Source organism: Sylvia atricapilla, chromosome 4 (genome assembly GCF_009819655.1).
Source record: "Sylvia atricapilla isolate bSylAtr1 chromosome 4, bSylAtr1.pri, whole genome shotgun sequence".
NCBI classification, from domain to species: domain Eukaryota; kingdom Metazoa; phylum Chordata; class Aves; order Passeriformes; family Sylviidae; genus Sylvia; species Sylvia atricapilla.
Genome location: NC_089143.1, coordinates 58,812,707 through 58,839,267, shown reverse-complemented (window position 1 = coordinate 58,839,267; position 26,561 = coordinate 58,812,707). Strand labels below are relative to the sequence as shown.

Genomic DNA, 26,561 nt, shown 5'->3' with positions numbered 1-26,561 from the left:
GACCAGAATAATAGAGAGGGGTTCTTTGTTTATTTCAGGAACTAATGTCTGGCTCACTCTTTAGCTTTCCACATGATGAACAAAACCCTCTGGATATAGAGACAAACAATGATTATCTAAATCACTGGTATCTAAAATCCTGAAACCCAAAAGTCAAATACCTGCCTGGAGGACAGATGCTCTGGCATTCCTAAGAACAGGTATTTGGAGACTTGCAACAAAATTTTAAATACTACGTTCAATTCCCTCGCTGATAGGTGTATGGCTATTTATTTCTTTTACAAAGAGAAGTGTATAAGTTGTTGCAAACAATACACTCAAAAGTAAATAAAGATTTTTCCCCTCTCAATTAGTGTCTACATGCTAGCTTGCTCAATATAGCTACACTCGCTGATGCCACATTGCATAATGTAATCAATATATCACAATGTTATCCCTGCCGTTAATTCCAAGCTCATATGCATTTTTATTTACTTTAATTAATCACAAAGTTACAATTTCCTAACAAGGACTGAAGGCTGACCTATATTAAAAGGTGCCACAGGCTATTGGCAAGCCAAAGACAAAGTCAGGCCTTTCACAGCACTGCATGGTGGGAGGACAAGGGACAACAGACATAAATGGATACAAGAGAGGTTCACACTGCACATAAGAGAAGCTTTATTCCCCCACTGAGGACAGAGAGACACCAGAATGGGGCCCAGAGAGGCTGTGCTGTCTCCAGACTTGGAGGTTTTCAAGACACGACAGGATCAAGCCCAGTACAACTTGGTCCCATCTCACAGCTGGTCCAGCTGTGAGCAGGTTGGACTACAGCCCTGCCAAAGCTTCTCCCAACCTGAGAGATCTTGAGAGGTTTTCTTACCCACTGTCATGTACAGAGCAAGTCTTAACCCCAGTGGCCCATGCTAGGCAGCTGACTTCTGCCCTGTTTTCCCAAATCTTCCAACTGCATGGATTCTTTCCACTCAGCAGCCTTCAGCTTCCTGCCTATCCTGACACTTTACAACAGGAAGTTAACCCTTCACCAGTGGACATAATTTTCTCTCCAGGCATCTACTTGAGGGCCAGAAAACCAGTCACTAAGTCTGCAGTACATGAAAAACAGGAGGAAAAAATCAGAAAGCAGACAGACTACAGAACACGCTGGGCAGAGGACAGGCCTTCCCCAAGCACACAGACCTCCTGACTAGCAGACTCTTTTGTACTTGACTCACATCCAGCCCTACAAGTTCCAAGCAGGTTCCTCCAGGGCTCTACTAGTCACCCAGTCCAGCACATGAGTCCTGTGACAAGTTTTTGTCCAGCACCTGCAGTGTAGAGGCAACATTTTGGCCTGTGCTAACAACCCTTCCTTAACAAGGATCACAGAGAATCTTGGCATGACAACATTTTGGTGGTCCTGCCTGGAGTCAACACTAGGGTACTACTCAAAGCAGTAGTCCTGGGGAGCTGCCTTTGACTGCAGCACAACCATTTACATGGTGCTGTTCTCCAGGTAACATTTTAATAAAGGCAAGAGCTGTCTTGCTTCAAGTTAATTCTTGCATCTGTTAACGTCTGCTTTTGTCCATCTGTAACATGGAGAAATTGTCCCAGAGCTAATGGAGCTGTAGCTGTCCTTCCTGGAGAGCAGCTTTAGCCTACACACACCTCCTCAACAGTGTCCTCAGCCTCAAAGACAGCACTGGGCCACTTGTTCAGAGTGTGCTGAGAGAAAGGAAAATTAGGGCAGCTGGCAGAGAGGAAGATGACTTCCAGGTAACTGGCCAGCCAGGCTGCACACACTTCCCACCAGTGCTCCTGCCCTGAGCTCAGCACACATTTCCCAGGCTGTGTGATGCACAGCTGGTGTCCAGGTATATCCAGGGATCAGAAGAAACAGATTTGCAGCAGAGCTTCCATTTCTGGGTTTCCAGGCAGCTATTTCTGTTCTACAAGAACTCTCTTCTAGTCAGTGACTTTCGACTCCAAGCCTTGAAGGGAATGTACTTCAATAAATTGTTTCCTTGTTCTTAAATTAAATGTTACTGTTCTGAAAAAGTCTGTGGGTCATGTCTCTTTTTGACAGAGAACTTTGCCAGCTCAGATAGAGTTAAGACAGCAAGTAGCCTGTCCACCAAAAGAACAGATCAGTATGTATTTAAATGTTTATGAATAGCCTGAAGAGTCTGTCCAACATTGCAACTGACCAAGTCAAAGTTGATGATATACAGGAATCCTAAAAATAAAGATTTATTTATCCTATCACACACTCCACCATCAACCTTAAGTGTTGCAGCAGCCATCTTATTAGAGGGCAGAAATGAGCCAAGGCACAGACTTCACGTTAAACACAGCATAAAGAGGGTCCTGGTTTATTCCCCTTCCCAGCTCAGCCATCCTGACCCCAACCATTCACTGACCCTGCCTGCAGCAAGCTCCTGCTGTAGGTTTCCCTTGCAGCCTCTGACTGCTGGTTATTTCCTGCTGAACTCTGACTGCAGGGATCAGTGTGCAGGCTCTGAATGCAGCTTTTACCCAGCTGGACTGTGACTGTAGGTTACAACTGCAGGCTCTGACTGCACACCCACACTGACCTCACAGCAGGGATTCTCTCCTCAGGATCCTGCTTCATGATTCTCCACTTCACACTCCCCAAGGCTCCCCCTCCATGACGGTGCTCCCCTCAGCAGCCAGGCCCCTCTTTTATCTCACCCATCTTTATTGGCCACAGCTGTGACTCGTCAGGGCTGGGGCTGTATTGGTTAATTAACACAGCTGTTCCTTATCAGGGTTGAGGTCACCTGTATTCCCTTCTCCTACACTTGAGCTCCCAGATCCTGTTTCCAAGGCCCATGTACAGCTATAAGTTTTGTAGGTATTGTGGTGCTAGTCGTATCACAATTTGCCAGCCTTCACCTCTTTTGAAACTGCTGCAGAACCCTGATTCTCATCTCACACAAGAGTCCTTTTACTCAGCTCCTTGAACTCCCACCTATAACCAGTTGTTTGTACTCTGCAAGTTTGAAAGGCTGGTGTATATATTTGGACACCTCACTGCAGGTCCAATTTCTAACTTAAATGAAGTAACAATGCACGTTAGAAAAGGAACATTAGGACAACGATTTCCACAAATGCCAATTTTACTGCACAGTTTACCAGCATCTGATAGTAAATGAGATAATGTCTTATTCTAGTAATTGCATGGAAACAAAGAAACCCACTGCATCCTGAGAGAAGACAGACACTCTGAATATCATCCAAGATCACTTACAGTGTTCCTGGGAGAGCTTGTTCTGCAGACTCCCTGCATAGTCTTCACATCTTTGGATTCTGCCTTCTTGGCAGCTGCCAGGGGTCTGGTCTCATTTTTAATCAAACTTCTGTCTTGCCCAGCTAATACAAGTGTCAGAAATAAAACCTTTGAAAATCCCAACAAACATCAGCACAGTAAAACGATACTGAATATCCCAATAACTGCTTCAGTCTGCAATGTGAAATCAAAGAGTGTCCAAAGTAAAAAGTCACCCTCTTATTTAGTGACCCCCCCCAAGCTGAACAGGCATCTCCCCACAAATGGGGGTCAGACCTCCACATGCACCTCACCACTGGTATTTAAACTAAGCTAATTGACTTTTTCTTGAATCAAAGGGAAAACTAAGGTACTGCAGAACAAGTCCCACAAGAAAAAATGAGTGTCTAAATGGGGTCACTCTTAAATCATCTGCAAAAATTATGACCATATACTTCTTTCTTTTCTTTCAGAAAGCAGTACTCACTACTTGAAACATGCCAGTCTGACTCTCCAAAGTGTCTCCCTTGACTATTCCTTCATTCCTCAACTCATTCATTCCTTTTTCCTTTTTTTCTGAGATGGTAGATCCAAGAGAGATCACAGGCCAATAAAGATCTCACAATACCCACTCCTGATCATCATTAACTTAAATCAGATTTGGATGACTAAGTAACACCCATTTTTATCCTCCAAGTAACAGTGTAACTTGATGCATTGCCTAGCAGTCCTAAGAAGTTAAAAGTGTAAGAATGCAGATAATAGATTTAGTTTTCCATGTTTTCTTTCTGTCATTTCGTACAAAAAGCTTCCTGCCAAGACTTCGCACGTGATGCCTTAACAAAAAAAAAAAACATGGGTGAATTTTCAGAGCAAAAAAGCTGAAAACTGGTGAGATATGAAAGCTACTTGTTAACACTATTTTAACCATTGTTTACTTATGTTTGGATATATTTTTCCAGGGGAAATGAAGTGTCTTTGCAGTTACTCTCAAAAATTAATAATGACACCAGGTAGCCATAATTTGATTACTCTAGCTTCCCACCCATTCTGTAAAGAAATGTCACATTTGGCTTGCTGTCCACGTCACTGAAAAACAAACCAAAGTTCACATGAATTTACTCTGAAGGACTTGAGCTTTTTATGACATAATCAGAAATATTTAGGTTTGCTCCGACAAAATGAGAAGAAGCGCTGAACACTGCAGAGTGTCAAAATAAACACATTTAAAAACTGAGATCTGGTGAAACAGAGCTCAGGAAAGGTATCAGGAAACACCATATATAATTCTCTTGTATGAGACAAGTCATTAAGCTTATTGATGTCATCACCTTCCTAGCTTATAAGGGCTCCAGTTCTTCTTTAGAAAAAGAAGCTGAACTAAGATAATATACTAGATTTTCAATGTCCAAACAAAATAGTTTTTCATATTGCAACTAAAGTCTATCAGGAGATGTCAATTTGGAGTTAGTTTCTTCAGAGAGACCAATGCAGTCAACAACATTTTGCTGTATTTGCAGTGAAAATTACCACCTCAGTTCTCTTCTCGATCTAGGTTTGAACTGCAAACAGTCTTTAAATGGTGTGATCAAGTACCACTCTTGATCAAAATTCTTCTCATGTCTCTCCTTGCCAGGTAACATAGTTGAGATTTACCTCTTGGAAAGGTAATGGCACAGTGGACAGATTAGTCTGAGATATCTTTTTAGAGAATTAACATTTCAGGAATATGCCCTTAGCAGTTAATTAGAAAATCCAAACAGTGCTTAATAGGAAAGACAGTACAGACTGAAAAAGAAATTCTTCAAGAATATGACTGAACTTGAGCTGCTGTTCATTTCCAGTGTGTGTTCCTAATACCACTGTAAATTGGCACCAACCCTCACCTGCAATTCAATAGAAGCATGTGTGGAATTATCATTTCTCATTGCCTTCAACAGAATAGAAACTCTCCAGTAACCAAACTCAACACTGCACTAAGGGGAGATTTAGGTAATAGCAACATGGAAAAACAAAACAGATTTAAAAAAAAAACCGAAAATCTTTTCTCTGAAGTAGGAAAAAAGCTCTTCCTCCTAAGTTATTCAGTTCCTAAGACTTCTAACTCAACTGCTGACTATTTTTTGAAAACAATAGTAAGAAAAAGCAAGTATTTTAAGTTACCAGTCTACACTAGACCTTGTCATCTACTCACACACTAATTTAAGCACATATTCATTGAAACAGCTGAACAGTTAAATGCTTCTCAGGGATCATACCACTTAAACCCTTGATGAAACAGCTGGAAAAACTACATATATAAAGCAGAGAATGGAGCAAACAATAAACACTCCAGGAACACACCGCTATTGAGACCGCAGAATATTTCACTAAGGTGTGAGAAGCAATTTCAAAATTCCCAATCAAGTTTTCTACCTTAGAAAAGCACTGCTTTTGTGAACTCTGCTTTAGACCAGAGCATTACCACCACCATGCTGACAAAGAATTAGACATAATATCAAGCTTTTTTTTGGGTTTTTTTGGTTTTATGTATTTTTCCAGAAAAATCTTTACAACCCTTCCCCTCTCATCATTACATTCCGGGTTCCTCCAGCACCAGGTGCTGTACAACGTTCTCATATTCAGTGCCAGAACTGCAAGGCTGAGGTAAGAATTCTAGCAGAACCTTCACTAACAATGGAAATATTCAAGTAAATCTGTGATAGATGTGGCTGCGGCATACAGTCTATTCCAAGCCAGAACTCACTGTCTCTGTCATGAGAAACTGGAGGGGAGAGGTGTAAGTTGACAAAACTGAAGCATATATGCTATACATCCAGTCTTTTGGTTGCAAAAGAGAGTATCTTCCCTGTGCCTGGTCTGTTGAAAGCAGACAGGGGCAAATTGCCACTGAAGGAAAAGAAATTCCAACAAAAAGAGCCCAAAAGGACCCCAATTTCCTACAAATGACAGCACCTTGCCATCTCTCCAAACACCTGATCTACAGTACAGACACTGTGAGCAAGAAAACATAATCTTTGCACTCACTATAACATCTTTAGCATAAGACCTATAAACTAAATAAGGACCTTAAACCCTTAACTCCAATTTATTTCCTGATATAGGACACTAAGCACTAGAGCCTATTTGTGAGTGATGCAGATCACACTTGACATGGCAACAAGCAGTACAGCCAACAGTGTGGTATCACAGATCAACTGTTATTTCTCCTCTGCTGGGACTTGTGGATGGGATGCTCAGCTCATCTGTAAGCAGGGAATAGCACTGTAGTCTACAATCTCTTCTCCCATCCCTAAATGTTTTACCAAGGAGCAAAACAGTCTGCCTTGGTCACTTATGCTCCCAGGAAGCCATGTAACACAAAGTGGAAATGACATGACATAAAACTGGGAACTGAAAATGAAGTGTGAATAGGGCAAACATTTTTACAATATATTAACTGCCTTTATTATGCTGCAGTGAGATCACTTGGCTGTAAAAGCATGAGATTTACAACTACCTCATCTTATACACAGGAGTACCATATTTTATTTGCTGATCTCAGGGCAGAGCCAGGGGGAGAATTAAAATTTCTCTCAGGCCCACCCTTTGAAGGAAGAGGAAAAAAAACCCAACAAACTAAACAAACACGAGTTATTTACATGTTTCTAAAATCATGAGAACATGAACTTGTAACTTTTGACCTGAACTCCAACAAAGGCCATCTTCGATATTTCATTTAGATCCAAGCAAATGCCTTTTCTTATGTACCCATAAAGCATCAAGCTATTTTATGTCCCTATACATTTCGTATTGCCCATGATGTACAAGGGCAGTTTGATTTTGCAGCATAGTGAATTGAAGAATGAACCCAAACAAGTCACTGTCTCACTGGCACTGGAAAAAGAAGGAAATAGCAACACGGGGAAAAAAAAAATAACTTGTACACAAACAAATCGGGGAGGGGGAAGAAAGAAAAGGAAAAAGCAGCAACCAGAACATAAGCAGCTGGTGCTCAGGGACTGGGAAGGACTTTGGCTCCACAATAACAGGATCAGTTGCATAATCACTGCTGCCTGAGAAGTTATACAATGTCTGCCCTTCTCATAATTAAGAAAACAAATAAGCAACAAAAGTCTTTTTAGGGCACAGAAGCTAATAAATGAAATACCACATGTCAAGTCCTGCTAAAGAGAAGGAGCTCTGTAGTTTCAAACATTACTTTTTAGCTTACTGAAACATTAAACATCAAATTCTATGCTGACCCTTGCTAAAAACATCTATTTCCCCTAAAAGCAACATGTTCTAAAGCCAGTGCCAAGCCACAAGAATTTACCACCTGGCTTTTCCAGCCCTGCTCTCAGAAGACATGTCTGCATGGGAGAAAGCTGTCCCTAAGGCCAACTCGCATGACATGTGACCTCTCTTGCTGCCGTAGAACTTCATGAATTCTGTGGCTATTGTGGCATTTGAACCAAAGCCATAAACTACAAAAATATCCCAAACACTAACACGATTCTGACTGTCCAACTGGATATTCTGCAGATACTTACAGGAGAACCAGTGTAACATTTACAGAGAAATTAAGACAAATCAACTTATGAGGAGTGACATCACTGAAGAATGAGCAGGATAGAGGTTTTCTTGAGTGACCATGTATTCTGCAGACCTGACACTGAGGCATCACACGAAGAGTGAAAGTGAAGAATTGATTCAAGACTGAACGACTACAAAGATACTGCATGCTAATTAAGAGGCAGTTGAATTTGAGCTTGCCAGCACTGAATCCATAAAGATAATTCTATCCTAACTATAGCTCTCTCATTAAGGACTTGGGCCAAAAGAACAAAAGCTCTCTCTCCTCATCTAAAATTTGCATTTCGCTGTGATTACCTCTCTTCTGCTCCAAGTCTTGTCCATTTGGTTATTCTTACCTCTGGGTCAGAAATTTTGTATCTTTTTACCACGATTTGGGCTCACAGCCCAAAGCTACTGCATTGCAGAATCAGCAAAGACATGATGCAGCAATATTCCTGAACTTCTCTGGATGTGGAAATATATGTCATTGCTGCCAATCTCTGAAAGCCATCCAGATAAAATTCAGAGGCCCATGGCATTTCAGAAAAAAATGCTAAGAACCCACAATGATGACATTAAGATGGCCACCTTGGAACTTTATGTCCTGTTGTTATTTTCCAGCTAGCGTCTAGAACACTGCAAAATTCACTGACTGTGCAAAGAGAGAACAAACATTCACCCTGCTACTCACCCCTACAACTCCAAGCACTGCCTCCTGTGCTCAGCATACACCACTTCCAGAAACAATTGTAGGAATTAGCAGAGAAGTGGAAATACCAGGATCTGTATTGCAGTGGAAGCACAGACCAATTTCAGAAGGAAGGGAGACACCGTATACAACCTGTATTCCTCCTGCCTGCACTCCAGCCTGCCAGCCCCTGGATAAGCACACAGAATGAGAATGGCACCATCCCCAGTGAAGGGAAAGGAAGCTGCTAACCTGAAAGGCTGCACAAAGGAAAATGCTAGCCAGATGCTGATTCTGTACATGCAAGGCATGGAGGGACCAGTAATTAGAGAAAAGCCCACTCCTCTCTGCTGAACTCACGGTGCTGAACTTGCCTCAGGAAAATGCAGCAGCTGCTGTCCTGCCTCACCAGCCTCACTACACTCAGCAGCTTGGCTTGACCACTTACTACCCCAGAAGCAGTGGTCAGGTCACAGCAGCATTCCATTAGCTACCACCTTAACAGGAGAGCAGCACATTCCAACTCCACCTTTCTTATGCCTTTTTTTTTCATATCAGGGATTGCTGCAGATGGCAATAATCCAATCCTTAAAGCCCCTTATTGTGAATATGCTACAAAGCAGCATAGCTTTATCCATAATGTCTCAGTTCTGAATTAAGTAAGCCACTTACCTCTCCTAATGCTTCTGCAACAACTCAGAATTTTGATTAATGACCTGCTCTGCAACAAGCGCCCCTTACACCAACTTCATCAGCAGTCCCCTCACTCTCCTCCTGGCACTGGCAAATGCTTTGAACAATTCTCATGTTCAGGACACAGGGGAGCCATTTTACCTGCTCAAAGAGTAAAGCAACACCAGGCAACTCTCAAGACACTACTGTACACTAATCCAAGTGCAACTGGAACAGCTATTGTGGATAAAGAGTGTGATGCCCTGATTTGTGAAAAAGAAAGGAAGATCTGAAAATCCCACCTACTCTCCCATTCCTTTTGGAGCTGTGCTAAGGAAGGAGCAGAAGGAGAAAAACCACAAACATGAAGTACTCCAGGACTCCAACAAGAAAAATCTGGTGTTGTAAAAAATTTACTTGTAAGACAGACACTAAAAATGCTAAAAACTAAGTAAATAGTAAATCTCACAGCTAAGCTTCCAAAGCTCCTCACTCTGCTACTCACTTGCATTAGAAATGGTTTACATAAAAATGTGTCTTATTAGTAAACTCACACAACAAACAGACAATTGACAAAGTGTCAAAACACACTTCTTACGTGTCTAGGGTTGCTCTAGAGTTGATAATTTCTGACTGAACAGCTCTCTGAAAGTATGATCTTCAAACCAACACCTAAGGTAATGGGAATTAAATACCTGCAAAAGACAATTATTTCCTCCCAAGGCTGTAAGGGCATTCCACACTCTATCTTGATTTTGGACAGCTGGGTTCACACACTTGCAAGAGGTGAATTCTGCCCTCTGCGCAGCTCAGCTGATGAGCAGTTTCTCTTAATCACCCACTACCTACTATATCAGATCTTTCAAGTCTATAATGATCTCTTTTCCAATGAAGAATGGACACACAAGTAACTCAGACTCACTGCAGAAGCCCTCCTAAGACTCCAGGCTTTTTACATCCAGGTAATTTGTCTTCAGGCTTCACAAATATAATTGAAGTTCATTCTGGGTCCTGAAAAATCTTCCCCATTACATTAAATCTATCTTTTTCTTCAAAGGGAGAAGAGAGAAAAGAGCAAACTAGAAAGAAAGAGGGGAAAAAAACCAAAATATAATTATCAGTGCCTTGGAAAAAAATGACAAAATTGAACAGGCAAGTTCTGGATGCAGGAGGAAAAAAGGAGAGGCCTCCAGAAGACATGAAGGAGATGCAAAATGCAAGAGAGACTACAATTCTGTGGACACACAAGTCCTGAAAACCTATCTAGTTAAACCACAAGAAGCTCAAACGCAGATGTTCAAATCTGATTATTCCTGCTTTATAACCCTACAGCTTAGTTTCAGAAGAGGTCAAAAAATGAAGGCAACAATAGCATAAAATAATGAAAATAATTGTCATTTGGTCTTCTCTTTAAATCATTAAAAGGCTTTTGTCTTCTTTGAGTTTAGTATAATTTAGGAAATCCTAAAGCTTACTTGTTTTGGCCTAAAAAAAAAAAAAAAAAAAAAAAAAGCGAAGAAGAACATACCACTTCCTAAACCTGTCAGGTCTTGACAACTCTCCTGCTCAACAAAAGAAAAAACCACAAAACTTTCATCCTTACATCATCCCAGTCAACAGGAAATGAACACAAAGAAACAAGATTAGGATTTAGGATTTACATATCTTGTATAAAACTGAAGTTAATGCACTGACCACCAAGCCTATGGACAAAAGGGAGCTATACCAGATCCTATTCATCAGAAATAATTATGCTGATCCCAAACTACCTGTGCATGTATATGCTGAAACAAAAATAACAGCAAATGATTTATCTAAAAAAAGCAATAATATTTAGAACATCAATGATATCCTCGATTTAGATGAACTGAAATTATAGAAGCAATTAAGAGGGGAAAAAAAACCCTATTTAGTCTTCAGTGTATTCTCCCTTTGATTTTTAATGATAATTAGCAAGATTTCCATATTTTAAAAAAATAAATAAATAAAAAAGGAGGAGGAGCAAGTTCTGAGATGGGTCTAAGTGCATCAGGCCCATGCTGCTATCTGTGGTTTCTCTCCTGCTCTGACGCATTTCCAGGAGGGCACTGGAGGAATTCTCTGTAGCAATCTTTTTCCAAGCAATATTTTGGCATGAATCCAAAGCATTTGTTTTAAAACAGAAGCCCAGCAGTCTGTATCAGCAACAGACCAGCAGAAAGACCATAAAGCATAATTTTCTTTCAAGGGCAGATCAGGACCAGCATACAACTGAGATTATGCTGCATAAAAAAAAAAAAAAAAAAAAAAAAAAAAAAAAAAAAAAAAAAAAAACAACAACAAAAAAAAACCCCAAAAAAAACCCAAAAAAAACCACACCACAAAAAAGCAAAAAAAAACCAAACAAAAAACAACAAAACTTTAAAAAAAAAAACCTCAAACCAGCAGAACAGATAAATGAATGCCCTGACAAACCAGCACAGATACACACACAACTGTCCTTTGCTTGCTGCCATAAGCAGCATTTTTTTGCAAGAGCAAAATATTAAAAAACAAACCCACCGGGCCAGCCAAGGGAATTAGGGCATTTGTTTCATTTAAAGCACTCCCAGGAGCAACAGTAGCACTCACACGCCAGACTTACAAGAACAAACACAGCCAGAGAAACACTAACTGTGAAACAGAGATGGGTCACTAAGCTGGGTTCTCTTGTGGCAAACTGACACATTCCTTCCGTCTGCCTGTCCAGACTTGTCAGCATTCCACTTGGAAGTGGCTGAAGAACCTACAGCCACGCTGATAATGTACACTCAGAGGGCACCTCCTCCTCTACCAGCCCAAAGGGAGAGCTCCAGCAAGAAGCGCCCAACAGGGCACAAGGGTAACACGGTGTCACTAAGCAGCCACGTGAAGGGAGTCAACAGCGTCAGAGGTACAAAAGAAATATTCCCTCTTAAGTCTACCAAACTTTCTCATCCAATTAAAAGGCAGGGACAAATCTCTGCCTGTGTCCAAGTGACACTGACCACCACTGGACGATGATGGAGAAAGGAGTCCTGCACGATGACTGCAACACAATTTTCTTAAACTTGCAGATCATAAAGATAGTTCAGAAGAGAAAATTGTCTTCCAAGATGTACTATGGCACAAATGGCACTGCTTTGTGTCCACTTCCATCTCCCTGCCCTGTCGACAGTACAACCAGCACACTGGAAGCCAAAAAGAAACAAACTGGATTCATACTGGGAGGACTTCATATTCTGAAATCATCTGACATGCTTAAACTATTGAGGGGAAATTAAAACAAAACCCCAATGACAACAAAACAAACAAACAAAAAATAAAAACACACACCAAAACAACACCAAAACCCCACAAACCAAACAGACAGACACAAAACCCAACTCCCTCCATGCCCTCACCTAACCGGGTTGAGTAATGAAATTTCTACCATTTTGAGTCTGAATCGTGACTACGATAATGTTATTTAGACAAGCTATATCAGTTCAGATTTGCCAGACATCTTTCTCAAAGACATTTATATTTGCTATTTCACCTGCATTATTCAATTGATCACTTTCAGATAAGCATGGTATCTTCACACAAATATACTCATTCACTACCAGTGCTGGAACGTGCTGCTCAGCATCATTAAACTGATAGCTTCAGCTCAGCAACCTCCCTTTAATCACATTAAAGGTACACCAGCCAATGCAAGAAATAGAAGCCAGTAATTTATGCACCTGGATGAGCACACTTAGGGGAGTAGGTGGTAATTGCAAATCAATTATTTGGATACAATTATTCCCACCTCTTTGTAGACAGGGCCCCTTCCAATGACACTCATTTTAGTACCTCCAAATGCATGGTTACCTGCTAGAAACCAGAGTGGGAAGAAGAGATCTGAACACACAGAACACAAATCCACAAAGAACCGGCAAGCCCACGGCAACATGAGTTACATGATCCTTGGATGCAGCAGGAGGCATCCCTGAATTGGGGAAGGAGGGGAGGGTTTCAAAGCAGGAAAGAAATATTACTGCATAAACCAGCATGCCAACAGACTACTCTGAGACATCTAAAGGTCAGCCTTCTTATAGCTCAAGAGAGCAACCAGAATACAAATGACTACCAAACACTTAAATATATTTTATTACTGAAAGCTAAATTTATTATTGAAGGTCAAGATAAAGTTAAAAAGAGCCTGGGTCGTCATCTCTGCATGCAGATCGTATTTACACAGCTCAGGGCTCCTGGACCAGGCAGATAATGGCATTACGACACATACTGGAAGGTGAGCAAACTCACTTTCAGTATGAAAATGAAACCTCTTAGGAGTGGTAACTGGCCAGGAGAACAGATTTTTAACCATGTAAGATTTGCCCTTAACACACAGCCATTAATTACACAGAACATCTTTTAAAAAGAGACACCTACATTCAAATAAAAGATGTTGTAACCAATGCAGCACAGCTTATGTGGATAATCATTTCTTACTACAAAAAAAACCTTACAGTCATCCAATATTGATCATCATCACTGAAGCAACAGATTCTTCAAAAGGCAGTTGTTTTTAACTCTGAAAGGACACCACATAGAGTTAAAAGATGTCAAGTACTGTCATTATAGTGCTCCAGTACACACATTTTTCCAATATTGCTCTGGAATGTTCTCTGTCCTTATCTCTTCCTCTCCTCCTCCTTTACCATGCCTTTTTATTGAAATAAAAATTAATTTAGACTGAGCTAGCTACTCTTCAAGATTAATCAAAATGACGTTTCATACCAAACAGGAAATGAGAGTAACCTACTGAGAGGTATAAATTCTGAGAGAGCCTACATACTTAGTACATCCTCCTTCCTGACCTGTTCAACATTCTCTATGAAGTTTTAGAGGAGTTCCATCTCAAGAGTACTCATTACAAATGGTATAAACCAACATCAAAATAATTCAGCATAGCAATGAAAAAAAGAAACGGAGGGCAAGAACGTCACTTTCTGCAAGAGAGGAGTAAGGAACAGTACTAATGCAACATCTGTAAGCACATACACTCCACACAGCTCAGCCTAAACATTTTTCTAACAGTACCTGAGGAGAGGGCTGGAGGGCAACACAAAGCGTATTTTTAACCCAAACACTAAGAGTCACAGTAAAATGGTAGAAACAAAATCCTCGTGTCTTGTTTGGCAGACTAGGTTTTTTCTTCTCCTACTTATATGTTGCTAATGAGGAAACTAGGGACAGAGGGAAAGGGATCTATTTTGCTGGTTTTACTTTTTATTGGTAGATTTTTGTTTGTTAACTGGCCAACTGGACATCACCATATAAACAGTAATTAAAAAGAAAGTGAAAAGAATTGTACAAAATTCAAGATACATGCAGACAAATACCTCTTGTCCAGACTAAAAAATAATAACAATACTTGAATTAAAGAGAAAATAACATAGGGAAAAAAAAAAAAAAAGTCTTCATTACACCTCCACTTTCCATTCACGTAGACAGAGCAATCTTCCTGAAACCTTTATACAGAAAACTACTAAAGGAGAGTATACATACATTAGTAAGAAAATGCAACACTGTCCACCTACTTTCCCTCTTTAAATATCAGGACCATTCACGAACCTCAAACGGTGCAATTCTTTTAAAAATATGGGTTGTTCAGAGACCTTTCCTGCAACATTATTTAATGCTTTAACGAGAGTGTGACTTCTGACCAATGTTCTTTACGTGTTCCAAGTTAATAGTAAACTTTCAGTCAAGTCCTGATGCAGCTCCTGTCCTTCTCCACCTGGTTAAGTGCAAAGGAATTTGTTAAAATTCACAAAACAAGCTTGCTTTCTCCTGGAGAGAGGCAAGAGCCCTCTGCAACTTGTGCTAACTTCCCAACACGGTTTCCCTCAGCAGCTGCTGGGACCTCACAGCTGCTGCCACATCATTGCTGCCCACCACTCCAAGAGCAAACACAGAAGTCTGAGCAGCAGACCAGTTCTAAGCCAAACAGTGGACAAAAAAACCAGTTACATTAAAATATCCAGTACTTTCATAGCCTACCACATTAAAATTATCTTACTATCGTCAGCAGCAAATAAAAAAAAATAAAAAAAAAAATAAAAAAAAAAGATAAAAAATCACTCTCTGCCTATCTGCCACTGAGCTTCACAGTGGACATAAAAGATTCCCATGTTTTCATTTGCTATTTAAAGCATATAAAAACCTTGTCCCATACCCTCACCTCTTTCTGTAAAAAGTCAGGCCTCTAAACACCATGCTCCCAACCTCTTCAAGCATGATTACAGACATCCCTTCCAACCAAAATTTGTCTGATGCATTCATACTTTTCCAGGTGAATTTAAAATTTAAGATGGGTCCTTCCTCACATCACATAATAAAGATGAGTATTCAGAGACAGCAGCAGTCTATTGAACCCAAGTCAAGAAAATGTATTTCAATTTACTACGACCCTGCAGTGCTTGAGGTGCTCCACTTTCCTACTCACTGTGAGGAGTATTACAAAGGCAGACAACAAGCAGGTCTAGGGATTTATTTCCACCTCAGCACCACAACCCTCAGCTTAATGCAACAAGACAATTCTAAACTGCATTTCACACAGTATGAACATCTACTAATGATGGCACCCTTTTCTTTTCCTAAACTATTTAAATAAGCTATTCTTATACTTTGTGCTATTCTGTTTTCATTTGAAATGTTCATCCTTACTTAGGCAGCAAGTTCAACTTCATCCTGCAAAGAATGATGGAAAAGAGCATAGACAGGAAAGAGGAGGAGAGTTTTCATCTTTTGAATTTATTCTGTCTGTGCCAGAGGAACCTAAACCCTCACCTTGGTATATTCTCTACTCAATCTCAGCAACTTCAGGAAAACATCAGCTATATTGATCTCCTTCTATAAAGAAAGATCACAATGGAAAGACACACAGCTGGCCTAAAAAGGTACTTCCAAGTACATTATTTGCAATACACATACCATCTCTGCTTCCTTTGATTAAAAAGAAGGAAAAAAAACCCCCAACCAAACCCAAACAAAGAAAAATCTAAACATTCATATCATCTGTATTTGAAGCATATAATATATACGTAAGTGCTTTACTGAAAGTAAAACAGGTCATAACTCTAAGGGTTGGACTGATCAGTAGGCTATCCCAATTCACACCAGGAAACTCTGTATGCTGTTTTTTTGGCTGGGGTAGAGTTAATTTTATTCAGAGTGGCTGGTATGGGGCTGTGTTTTGGATTTGTGCTGAACACAGGGTTGATAACACAGAGATGGTTTTGTTATTGCTGAGCAGGGCTTGCACAGAGCCAAGGCCTTTTCTGCTCTTTGTACCAGCCATGCCAGCAAGGAAGCTGAGGGTGCCTGGGATGGTGGGAGGGGACACAGCCTGGACAGGGGACCCCAGCTGACCAAAGGGACATCCCAGACCACGTGACATCATGCTCAGTGTATAAAGTGAGGGGAAAAAGAAGAAAAGGGGACACATTTGGACTGATGATGTTTGTCTTACATGTGATAGGGCCCTGCTCTCCTGGAGATGGCTGGACAGCTGCCTGCCCATGGCAAAGCAGGGAATTCATCCCTTGTTTTGCTTTGGTTTTGTATGGCTTTTGCTTTCCCTGTTAAACTGTCTTTATCTCAGTCCACACGTTTCCCAGATTTTACCCTTCTGATTCCCTCCCCAATCCTGGTGCAGTGTGAGTGAGCAAGTGGCTGCAAAGGGCTTGGTTGCTGGCTGAGGATAAACCCTGACACTGTATAAGCAATTAAAAAAATTCCTGCTACTTATACAGCCTATCCAGAGTCCTGTCTGTACAAAAACATCACCAGTCAAATTTCAACAGATGCAGGGAAGCCATGGTCTCCCCTATCCTGACCCAACACTGCTGAGAACATGGATATATTGCTGGAAAGAAATGAAAGCAAAATATTTCTGTCTCCAGAAACTGCTACAGTCAAAGTAAGACATGTTGCTACGGTGCCTTTACACACTCTAATAATGAAAAGCTTGAAAAGATACTCCCTGGTTACTTCATGACCCACTCAAAACCTAAATTAAGTATTCGTCACTAGTTTAGGCTCACTGCTCAGAACTGTTAAACAGAAACTTTTGCAAACCTAATTAACAAGCAAATTAGCATTCTCTTAGATCATATCCATAGAGACTGTGGTTTTACATTTGTACTGTGGCTCACTGCTCAACTGCTGACTCAAGTATTAGTATTTAACTTGTGATGCAATACCAAAACCCTTTCTATGCCTATTCCACATGACTGCTCATAAAATTATAACAAATGTTTACTTCTGCCTGCTCAGAGAGGCATCCTTTCTTCTGCAAATGTAGAGAAACTCTCAAGTAAAATAAATTTCACTCCTCCTCAGTCATTTTATCAGACAGGAGACCAGTGATGACAAGAATATTACCAGCTCTGATCACAGCTTTCTCAATCTCATTGTACCTGTGGCACCCCAGCCCAGAGCATTTTGCCATGTGAAGATTCCAAAAATGATGTAACCCTCACAGTTGTGGGGAAAAAAATGAAAATTGCATGCTTAAGGCTCAAAATCAAAAAAGAAATCAATTTGGGTTGTGTTTTCAATGCTTTAAAACTTGAGCCAATCTCACAACTGAAGGCCTACACCATGACATGTCAACTCTGAGAACACCAAAAGGCCCAACTTTTACATCAAGAAATGCACTCTTTACCTGTTTTCTCCGTCATTCTGCCATGTGATACATTCTGTACTCTGTGCACTCATGCAACACAAACCAAGGCCTCATCTCGTCCCTGGCTCTCACTTGAAGATCCAAGGACCTCCTTAAAATCCCATTAGAAGTAAACAAGCCTTGGCAAACACACTAACGCAGAACCAAATCCTAAGACCATCAATGACACTCTGAATGCTATCAAGGTGGTGAATTCCTGTCTCTTGGTTCCCATTACTCCTTTGGTTGTCTTCAAGCAACTGCTCAGTTCTATTTTTTGTTGTTTCAGGGGGCTTTGTTGAGGCTTTTTGGGGGTGGGGTTTTTGTTGGGTTTTGTCCCCCCATATTTAAGTATAATTTCTGAACTCGTTTCCATGCATTGCTCACCCCTGCTCTGCACACTTGAATGGCTGCAGGAATCACATGAACCGGAACTGCCACTGATGCCTCCACATCATAAAAACAAGCTTCCCCTAGAACAGCTCTCCTACCACAGGCCAATACTCCCCACTGGTCTAATAAACCTCAGACAAAAGCTCAGGCTCATTATGCCAAGTGCACTTACATCTGATTAACCTTCCCAGGGATCTTTACCTAAGGCACTCTGAACAGTCTTTCTCCCTCTTTCAGGATTGCCCATCATCCAAGCACTTGAAGAGTCTTTAGAAAGTTTTACTACCAAGCCAAGTTGACATTTTGGCATATTTTATCCTTTTGTATCCTTTAAACAACATATCTTCTGGATACCCTAACCACTGGCCTAGCCCTGCAATATCTCCTTCTAGTCCCCTTATCTCTAATTAAAAAAAAAAAAAAATACTAAAAGGATATGCTTACAGTGCCAAATAACCAAACACAAACTTTAGGAAGTTCCTGCTGTACAAACCCCCCCTTCCTGTTACAGCCCATCTGTGAGCTCAGATCTTGGTTCTCAGCAAGAACCAGGGATAAGAAGCCACACTGTTTATCACCATGGCATTCAAACATATTCCACTTTCTGAAGTAACATCCCATCGCCTATTACTTCACACAAATCAAACCATCCTGCTATGGACAACACTGAGATTTTTACCATGTCTTCATATGAAAATAATAAATCATAAAAGAACATAAAACGTGGTTCGCTTGCACCCACATTCCACCTGGCAGAACGATACTGAGAAAAGTAGCACTAGATAGAGCTACTCTCTCATACCCAAGGCATGGTGAGAACTCTGACAAAAGCTGCAGTGAAACAGAAAGCCAGATGTACATTTTTCTCAAGAGCTACTGATCCACACTCTCACTGAAGTCATCACGTTTCCAAAACTGAAAGACCCCAAAAAAACCCAAAACACCTAAGAACGTGTAGGAGTCTCTTCTCCTTCTAGCCATGTGTCTATCTTAGCACTACCAAATTGTCAGCTCTGAAGATTTGGGATTTTTTTCCCATTTGCTTATCTGATATAACTGACTTAAGATAAGGATCAATCTTGATAACTCCCTCTTAACTCTGAAATCCTTCACTACAAAACCTCAAATGCACATTCAAAATCAAAACTGTCACAGCCATTAGTAAGAAAATGGATGATTCAATAGAGGGACCAGCTTTATAGTTAAAAGGGTCTGACTTCTCTAAGGTAGATGTCCTAGAATTGGAAAAAAGCTTAAGTTACCCATGTAACTGATGAATACTCAGCCTGAAAAATCAGGATTTTATCTCTTACATGCTTCCAGTGCAACAAAAAAATTCTGTAGAGCAAGAGAGAAAGGGATGAAGTAAGCCACCAGGAAGATTCACTACTTCCATATGTTTTCAAATTTATTATTGCCTGTACAGTAGGTTAGCCAACCTGATCACAGCTTTGTCCACGTCTTATTGTAATAAAAACATATGGAAATAACAGTATTGGTGAAGGTGTAAGACCTAAACATTCTATTAATGTATATCTGATTGTTATAATTCAGATGGATCCATCTCATCTTTCGCTGACATTTTTTTAAATTTGCTCAGAAATGAGGTTCCCTGCCTTCATACCATTCAACATCCCTTACTGTTTATGGCCCCCAAACAATTCCCTCCTTCTTAGCACAACACTGTTCTACTGCAATTGAAATTTCAGAAGGTATTTTTTTACATGTGCAAGTTCTGCAAATCTGTTCCTATTCTGTGATACGTGAGAAGCATTACAAGTCACATAAGACAGGCAGAAATCCATCACAGGGTAGTGATGAAACACCAAAACCAGTAAAGCAGTCAACCTCCTCTTCCCTCAAATGAGAAAGATCCCAAAGATGGCATGTAGCTCTCATTGGAATAAAGCAATTCCAAAGAAACATCAAACTTATTTTTCCCCCAAATCCCCATACAGTTTTGCTTCCACTATCACAGCTTTGCTCAACAGGTAGGGAGAGAAAAAAGAAAAAAAAATTACACTACCAAAAAAGCCAAAAATATTCTCTGCTGTCATTCAGTATTTCAAAAACATCAGCACAATTGTCAAAAATCACATCAATTGCACATTTCCACACAGAACAAAAATCAGAAAAATTTGCCCCAGAGCTGTTCATGGGGAGAGAAAAAAAAAAAAATGTAGGTCATCTTCACTCATAAAAGACTCAAAGGAAAGAAAAAAAAAAGAGAAAAAAAACCCCTCCTGCACACTTAGAGCAAAGCAAATAGAAAAGGAACAAGAATTATTCTTCCTTCTTTGGACTGGACAAAGCTGCCCTTTGCACTTGATTTGAAAGCCTCAATACCAGCCAAGGGCTCCTAGCAGGTGTAGGAAAGTTCCTCCAACAGTTCCTCCAACCAGCACCTGAGATCACAGCACTGCCTCCTCAGCAAGATGTTGCCATCCAGTCCTCAGAACAGCCACCAAGCCCCTGCTTGTACCAGGGAGGTGCTGTACACTCTTCCCTGTAATATCTACAAGAACAGGGGATGTGACCAAAAAGCCAAAGCCTGCATTACTGCCTCATCAAACACGGGCTGCTTGCCAAACAGATGCTCTCAAGGCTGGAGCACCACTAATGCATACTCAGTCCTGCAAAGCTTGCAGTGCTCTCACCTGAGCCAAGAAGCTGCTCTCACCTCCCCACCAATGACTTCAGTTAAAATGTTACATTCTGCCAGCAGGATTTTGTACCCAGCAAAAGGATACGGCAACACTTTCCACACTGTCTGTGGGACAGCAGCTTAAAACAAACGTGCCCAGAGACCTTATAACTATGTCCTGTTTTCCCAGCCCGGACAAGGTATGAACAGCCCAGCAGCAGGATGCAAAGTTTCCAATAGAAGATAAACAGTTTCACTCTTTATAGCTCCTGTTATTACCAAACTCTAAACAAAATTACTAAGGACATGTGACAATCTCACATCAAGGCACCTCAGCCTTTCAACACATGAAGGCTAAAAGACTCAAGCTCTTGGTCACTTAGGACAGGTAAGTAATAAAAACAGTACTTTGTAAAGCAATCAACATTCCAAATACATCAAAGAAAATTAACACTGTTAAGTATTTTTCATAAGCTGGACATTTTGAATAGTGTACTATTGCAATCAGCAACACCACCAGCGTAAAAAAAGAATCAAGAAGGAAACCGGTGAAGTTAAAAGCTTCTATATTAAAGCCATGAGGAAATCATTTGTTTTCCACCTACACAAATATCCTGGAATTGTACTGTGGACCAACAGAAAATTCTATTTCCCATTACAAAATGCAAGTTACATTCTAGTAACATATTGTAAGAATAGACTTCCATGGTACGAATTATCAGGAAAGCAAGCAAGCAATAGGGGGTAAATTATGACTTAGATATATGGTTTCTCACAGCATACTTTATCTGCACTCTTCAAAATCTGTTTATTTTGGACAATGACACAAAACTTCCTCATGGCAGGAAGTCCTGCGAGTCAAAGGCCACTGCTGAAACGGTATTTCCACTATTTTGCAATCGGGACTTAAAGTCACTTCCAAACACAAACAAAACTGCTAATTAACATGAACAGATTTGTCCATTGGCAATTTAACCACCCAAGAGGGAACCACTGTCCTCTCTTCACATTTTCCAGCTGAGTGCATCTTCAGAAACCCAAGTGAATGCCTAGAACCCAGCCACGGAACAGTTAATATCAACATTTGGGAAGTGAAACACCATGTTCCAACACTAAAGTTTCCAAACAATCTCATGACAGTCCTGAGCATTTCAGAGGGCAAGCAGAACATCTGCCCACACTCACTCCCGTTCCCTTCACATAAAGCACCACTGAAGTCTCCTGAACACGAAAAATCCCACAGGACACTTGTGGAAAACTATGAATTAACTAATGGATGTGAACACACTGCTGAACTCCTCCAACAGCAGCACACTTCAACACATCCTGAAGACCTGCTCACCTTGTACTTTAGCTCCACTAAAGCAGAGCTAAGTCCCAGGGTCTGTGTAGCCACACAGATGGCTGTCACAGAGCCCCTCCTCAGACCCCTCCTGTACCAAGAGGCAACAAGATAATGTAGCTTTGTTATGTCAAGGTTGAAATTATCAAGAACTGTATTTTTTTTTTTTAATTAGCATCCTTCTGTTACCGTTTTGAATAAAAAGATAAGCGTTCTTTTCCCACAGTACTGTGTGGTAGCAGTACTGCAAAGGAGCTGATCTTGATGTACTGAACCGGAAATAAACAATTGACTGGACACACCAACCCTTTCTTAAATCTTGATATAGAAATGATATAATACATTTTTAAGTGGGTGCTGAAGATATTAAGTCACAGCAGCACTGTGCTTAACCTGCTCCAGCTAGATAATCAGCAGGCTAAGAGATGCAATATGACCACAAAACCCAAAACATACCACATTTTTATTCCAAGTCTAGCAGCCTAAAATTGCCCAACTAAAAAAGCAAATGTGACCAGTTCCTAGTAAATACATATCAAACAGAAGAATACCATTCATCATCCTCCCATCTGATATTATAGGGATTCTTCTACCCAAAGCAGCTTTTTATCAACAGCGTTGAGTATTCCAGAGCTGGCTCCAGCTGAGCCCAACAGACCCACACCACACAGTGAGGAGACACCCACTCACAGTCCAAACGTGCAGCCGAAGTTGGACTGCCAGCACTTTTTGACCAGGGCCATGGAACAAAGGAACAATGCCACGTTAACATGGACACGCTTCCAGGACACAATGCCTGCCTGCCTACAACCTAAAAGCAAAGAAAAGGAATTTCACTGGCTTACTGCCACTGACCAATTCCCACAGCAGGTAAATTCATATCTTCAAATTGCTGTATGTCTACCAAGATTGCACAGGATGAGTGAGATATTGCAGAAATGCCAGTTCATGCACACTGTAGACTTTGTTTACATAGCCTACTTCAAGATACTGCTACCTTATCACCAAAATGTGCCAAGGATGCAATCAAGCTGGCTCTCTGCAGAGCCTGACTGGATAGGAGTCTGAGAGCTCAGGAACATCCTACAGCTGTACAGCATGCACCAGGGCACAGAGGCATGCACAGGCACCAGGGAGCAACCACCCAGCTTTGGTGGAGAAAAATAACTTCTGTTAGCTAAAACATGCAAAATTTACATTTCTTAACAGGAAACCCACCACTTGTTTTCCACAGCAAAATTTCATAGTACAGTATGTGGACACGCACGGAACTTGTCCCAAACCAACATTACCAAGAAACCAAAATTCAGTCACTAAAATAAGGCCGGGACTTAGAGGTCTACACTGAAATCTCACAAGTTACTCTAGTTAGCCAAAAAAATTCAGTTAAATCATTTATGAAACTATAGGTCAAAATAAATACATCTAGTCCTCTGCACTTCTTCCATAAGTGTTTCGCTATGCAGGCACAGTTAGAAAGCACAGTCCTAATCGTTCAAGGTGAACACCGCACAGGGTTTCAGCACCCAGCACTACTGACTGCTCTCTATGCAAACCTCTCCATTTGCGTGGACCACCTCCCAGAACCGCAGGGCGAACACCACGCTCAAGACAAGGAGCGGGTACCTCAGCAACCTCGCAAATGCCCCCGACACCGTGTTCCGAACCCTCCGGGAGCCACGACCCCCCTGTCCCCGGGGACAAACCCGTCGGGCTCTGTAACTTCAACGTCCCTGCCGCACCGCGGGGCCGACAGCTCGAGGCTGCCGCCAAAATCAGCACCCGCACGAAACACCAAAATAAAACGCGGGGGGCAAAAAGCCGACACGGCTCGACCCAGCGCCTGCGAGCCGCCCGGTGCCCGCACGCTCCCTGCAGGCCTCCCCAGCGCCGGGGCTCCCGCGGGAACGCCGCCCGCCCCAGCCACAACAAAGGCGGCCGGAGCGGCCCAGCGCCCGCGGGGCCCCTCCGCGACCCCCGGCTTCCCCCCGGCTTCCCCCGCGGCCGCGGCCCCGCACAGCCCCCGCGCCGGAGCCGGAGGGGGCTGCCCGCACAGCGACAACGATCGGCCGCCCCCCGCACCTGCCGCCGCCCCCTCCTCCGGCCCGGCATCCCCGGGGAGCGGGGCCTGCGCCCGGGCCGAGGGGCGCCGGGTCTCCCCGGGCCCGCCGGCGGCGCAACAAAGCGGCGGGGCCCGGGAGGCGGCGGGCAGCGCCGGCGGACACTCACCGGGGGGCGGCGGGGTCCCGGCGGTGCCGCCGCGCCGGCCCGGGGAGGGGGCGGCGGGCGGTCCGTCCCTCCTCGCTCTCCTCTCTCCGCGGCGCTCTCTCCGCCAGCAGGGCTCGGCTCGGGGGCTTACGCGGCGCGGCGGCCGCGGCCGGGCGGTGCGGGCCGGGCCGGGAGGGCGGCTCCCCCCGGGCGGGCTCCGGCGGGACGCGCCGCCGCCGCCGCTGCTGCACCGTCCGGGCGCCGGGGTCGTCCCGGCCCCATCAAGGCCGGGCCGCGCCGAGGGGGCCGCGGAGGGAGCGGGGCCGCTCCCCGCGGCGGCTGGTGGCCATCTTAGTCCTCCTCCTCGGCGCCGAGTGCCCCCTCCTCGCCCGGCTGCCGGCGCTGCCTCCTCCCTCCGCTCCTCCTCCTCCTCCTCCCACTGCTCCCGGCTGCCTGCGGTCGCTCCCGCGGCCCGCCGAGGCCGCCCGAGGAGAGCCGGTTGCTCCCGGCAGGCCGCGGGCCCGCTTCTTACTTCTGGGGCTTTTTACGATTATCTTACTTTTTAGAGCGGTGGGTTTGGCTTCTCCCCGTCCTCTGGCAGAATTCCCGGCCCTCCGGCGCTGAGCGCCCGTATCGTTTTCCCTCTGCCCCGCCGCCACAGGCCCCAGCAGCTGACGGGCGAGGAGAAGGCGTCCCGGGCAGGAGCCTGGATGTGGGATGAGGAAGGGAACGCAGGTCGATGCCGGAGCGAATAACCCAGCCTTGAGCTGGGCGTGAGGTGCTTTCCCTTTCGCTCTTTGCCAAGTGTACATCTAGGGAAAGTCCACTGGATATCCCGAGTGCCGACCACAAAGAGGATTGTGAGCCTGTGCTGACCCACCAATCTCATCTACGATCCAGATGTTTAAATAGAAATGGTTACCCTTTTCGTACTTAAGCCAGCAGTCGCATTAAATTCCCATCAGCCGGAGGATTCCTTTATGTCTGCAAGACAAGACATCGGTTTAGCCACGTGCTGGGCACACAGTGCAGAGTGTCACTGCGACCCCGAGACAAGCTTCATCCGCTTGGACACTCCTGAGGAGCAGTGCAAAGGTGTGTCCACGCGTGTGTGACCAGATACCCTTCTGCCTTTTTCCAGTCACTTATAAACTTACCTCCCCTAAGAAATCAGGTACCATCAGCCATTCACCCTCTAGCAGTTTTGTTTGGGGTATTTTTTGTTTCTTTGTTTGTTTACAAAGCCTTCATTGAAAAAAACCCCAAAATATCAGTTTGGAGAATCTGGCTGCAGGGGTAAAAGTTGCAATAAACAATACACAAACCATCCAAAACCTCTGTTTTATTGGCAAATTATCACAAGCGCCAGGAACCAGGACCATTGCCTCTTGTCTGTGCTACAGGGGTTTATTAAAGGAAGCTGTGTACTCTGTTGTGCTGGAGGACAAATGGAGTAAACACCATTTATCCATTCTTCCTTCTCTGGCCGCTAGCATCAAACATGTAAATCCACTTAATGTTTTTTTCTGGCTGATGTTCTGCTGTTCAACTGGCAGTGGAAATTATCTGGTCCCATTCAGGTGGGGAAAATTCCACTTAAAACTTATGTATGTCTTGAGTGAGGCTAGCTTTCCTTCAGCTCCTAGGAAGCACTCACTGAAGACAAAGGTATGAATCCATACAAAGAAAGCCTACTTCTCCCAACTGAAAAACAAAATAAACAAGGACAAGCGTGTAACATCCATGCCTACACAATACAGTGCCGACTTTACTTGTTAAAGACAGCTTCAGGCATTCAAAATTCACTGTGTGGACAGGAGCAACATCTAGCCCAGCTCAGGAGAACAGTCCAGGCTATAGTTTGGGTTGGAATGGAGTCAACTGTCCCTTTACAACACCTGTATTTTTTTCCGTGCAGGACAATCAGTGAAGAACAGGCACCGAGAGAGAAATCATGCACAGTATATCAGCCATAGTCCTGTCACAGCAACTATGATATCATCAGTGGCACAAGCTCTTAAGACAGTAGGTATTCTTGTGTTTCTTGAGAAAAACTTACATTTTATTCCATGTGTATCTTGTTTT

At 42.8% G+C, this 26,561-nt stretch overlaps 1 protein-coding gene across 1 annotated transcript in view; it reads right to left on the bottom strand.

Moving 5' to 3' along the window:
• Positions 1-24,837, bottom strand: part of WDFY3 (WD repeat and FYVE domain containing 3) — a 153,114-nt gene extending 128,277 nt beyond the window's left edge. The window contains exon 1 of the mRNA XM_066318052.1: positions 24,498-24,837. The gene's annotated coding sequence lies outside the window, so the exon portion shown is untranslated. The remainder of the gene's footprint in view (positions 1-24,497) is intronic.
• Between the last annotated feature and the right edge of the window lie 1,724 nt (positions 24,838-26,561).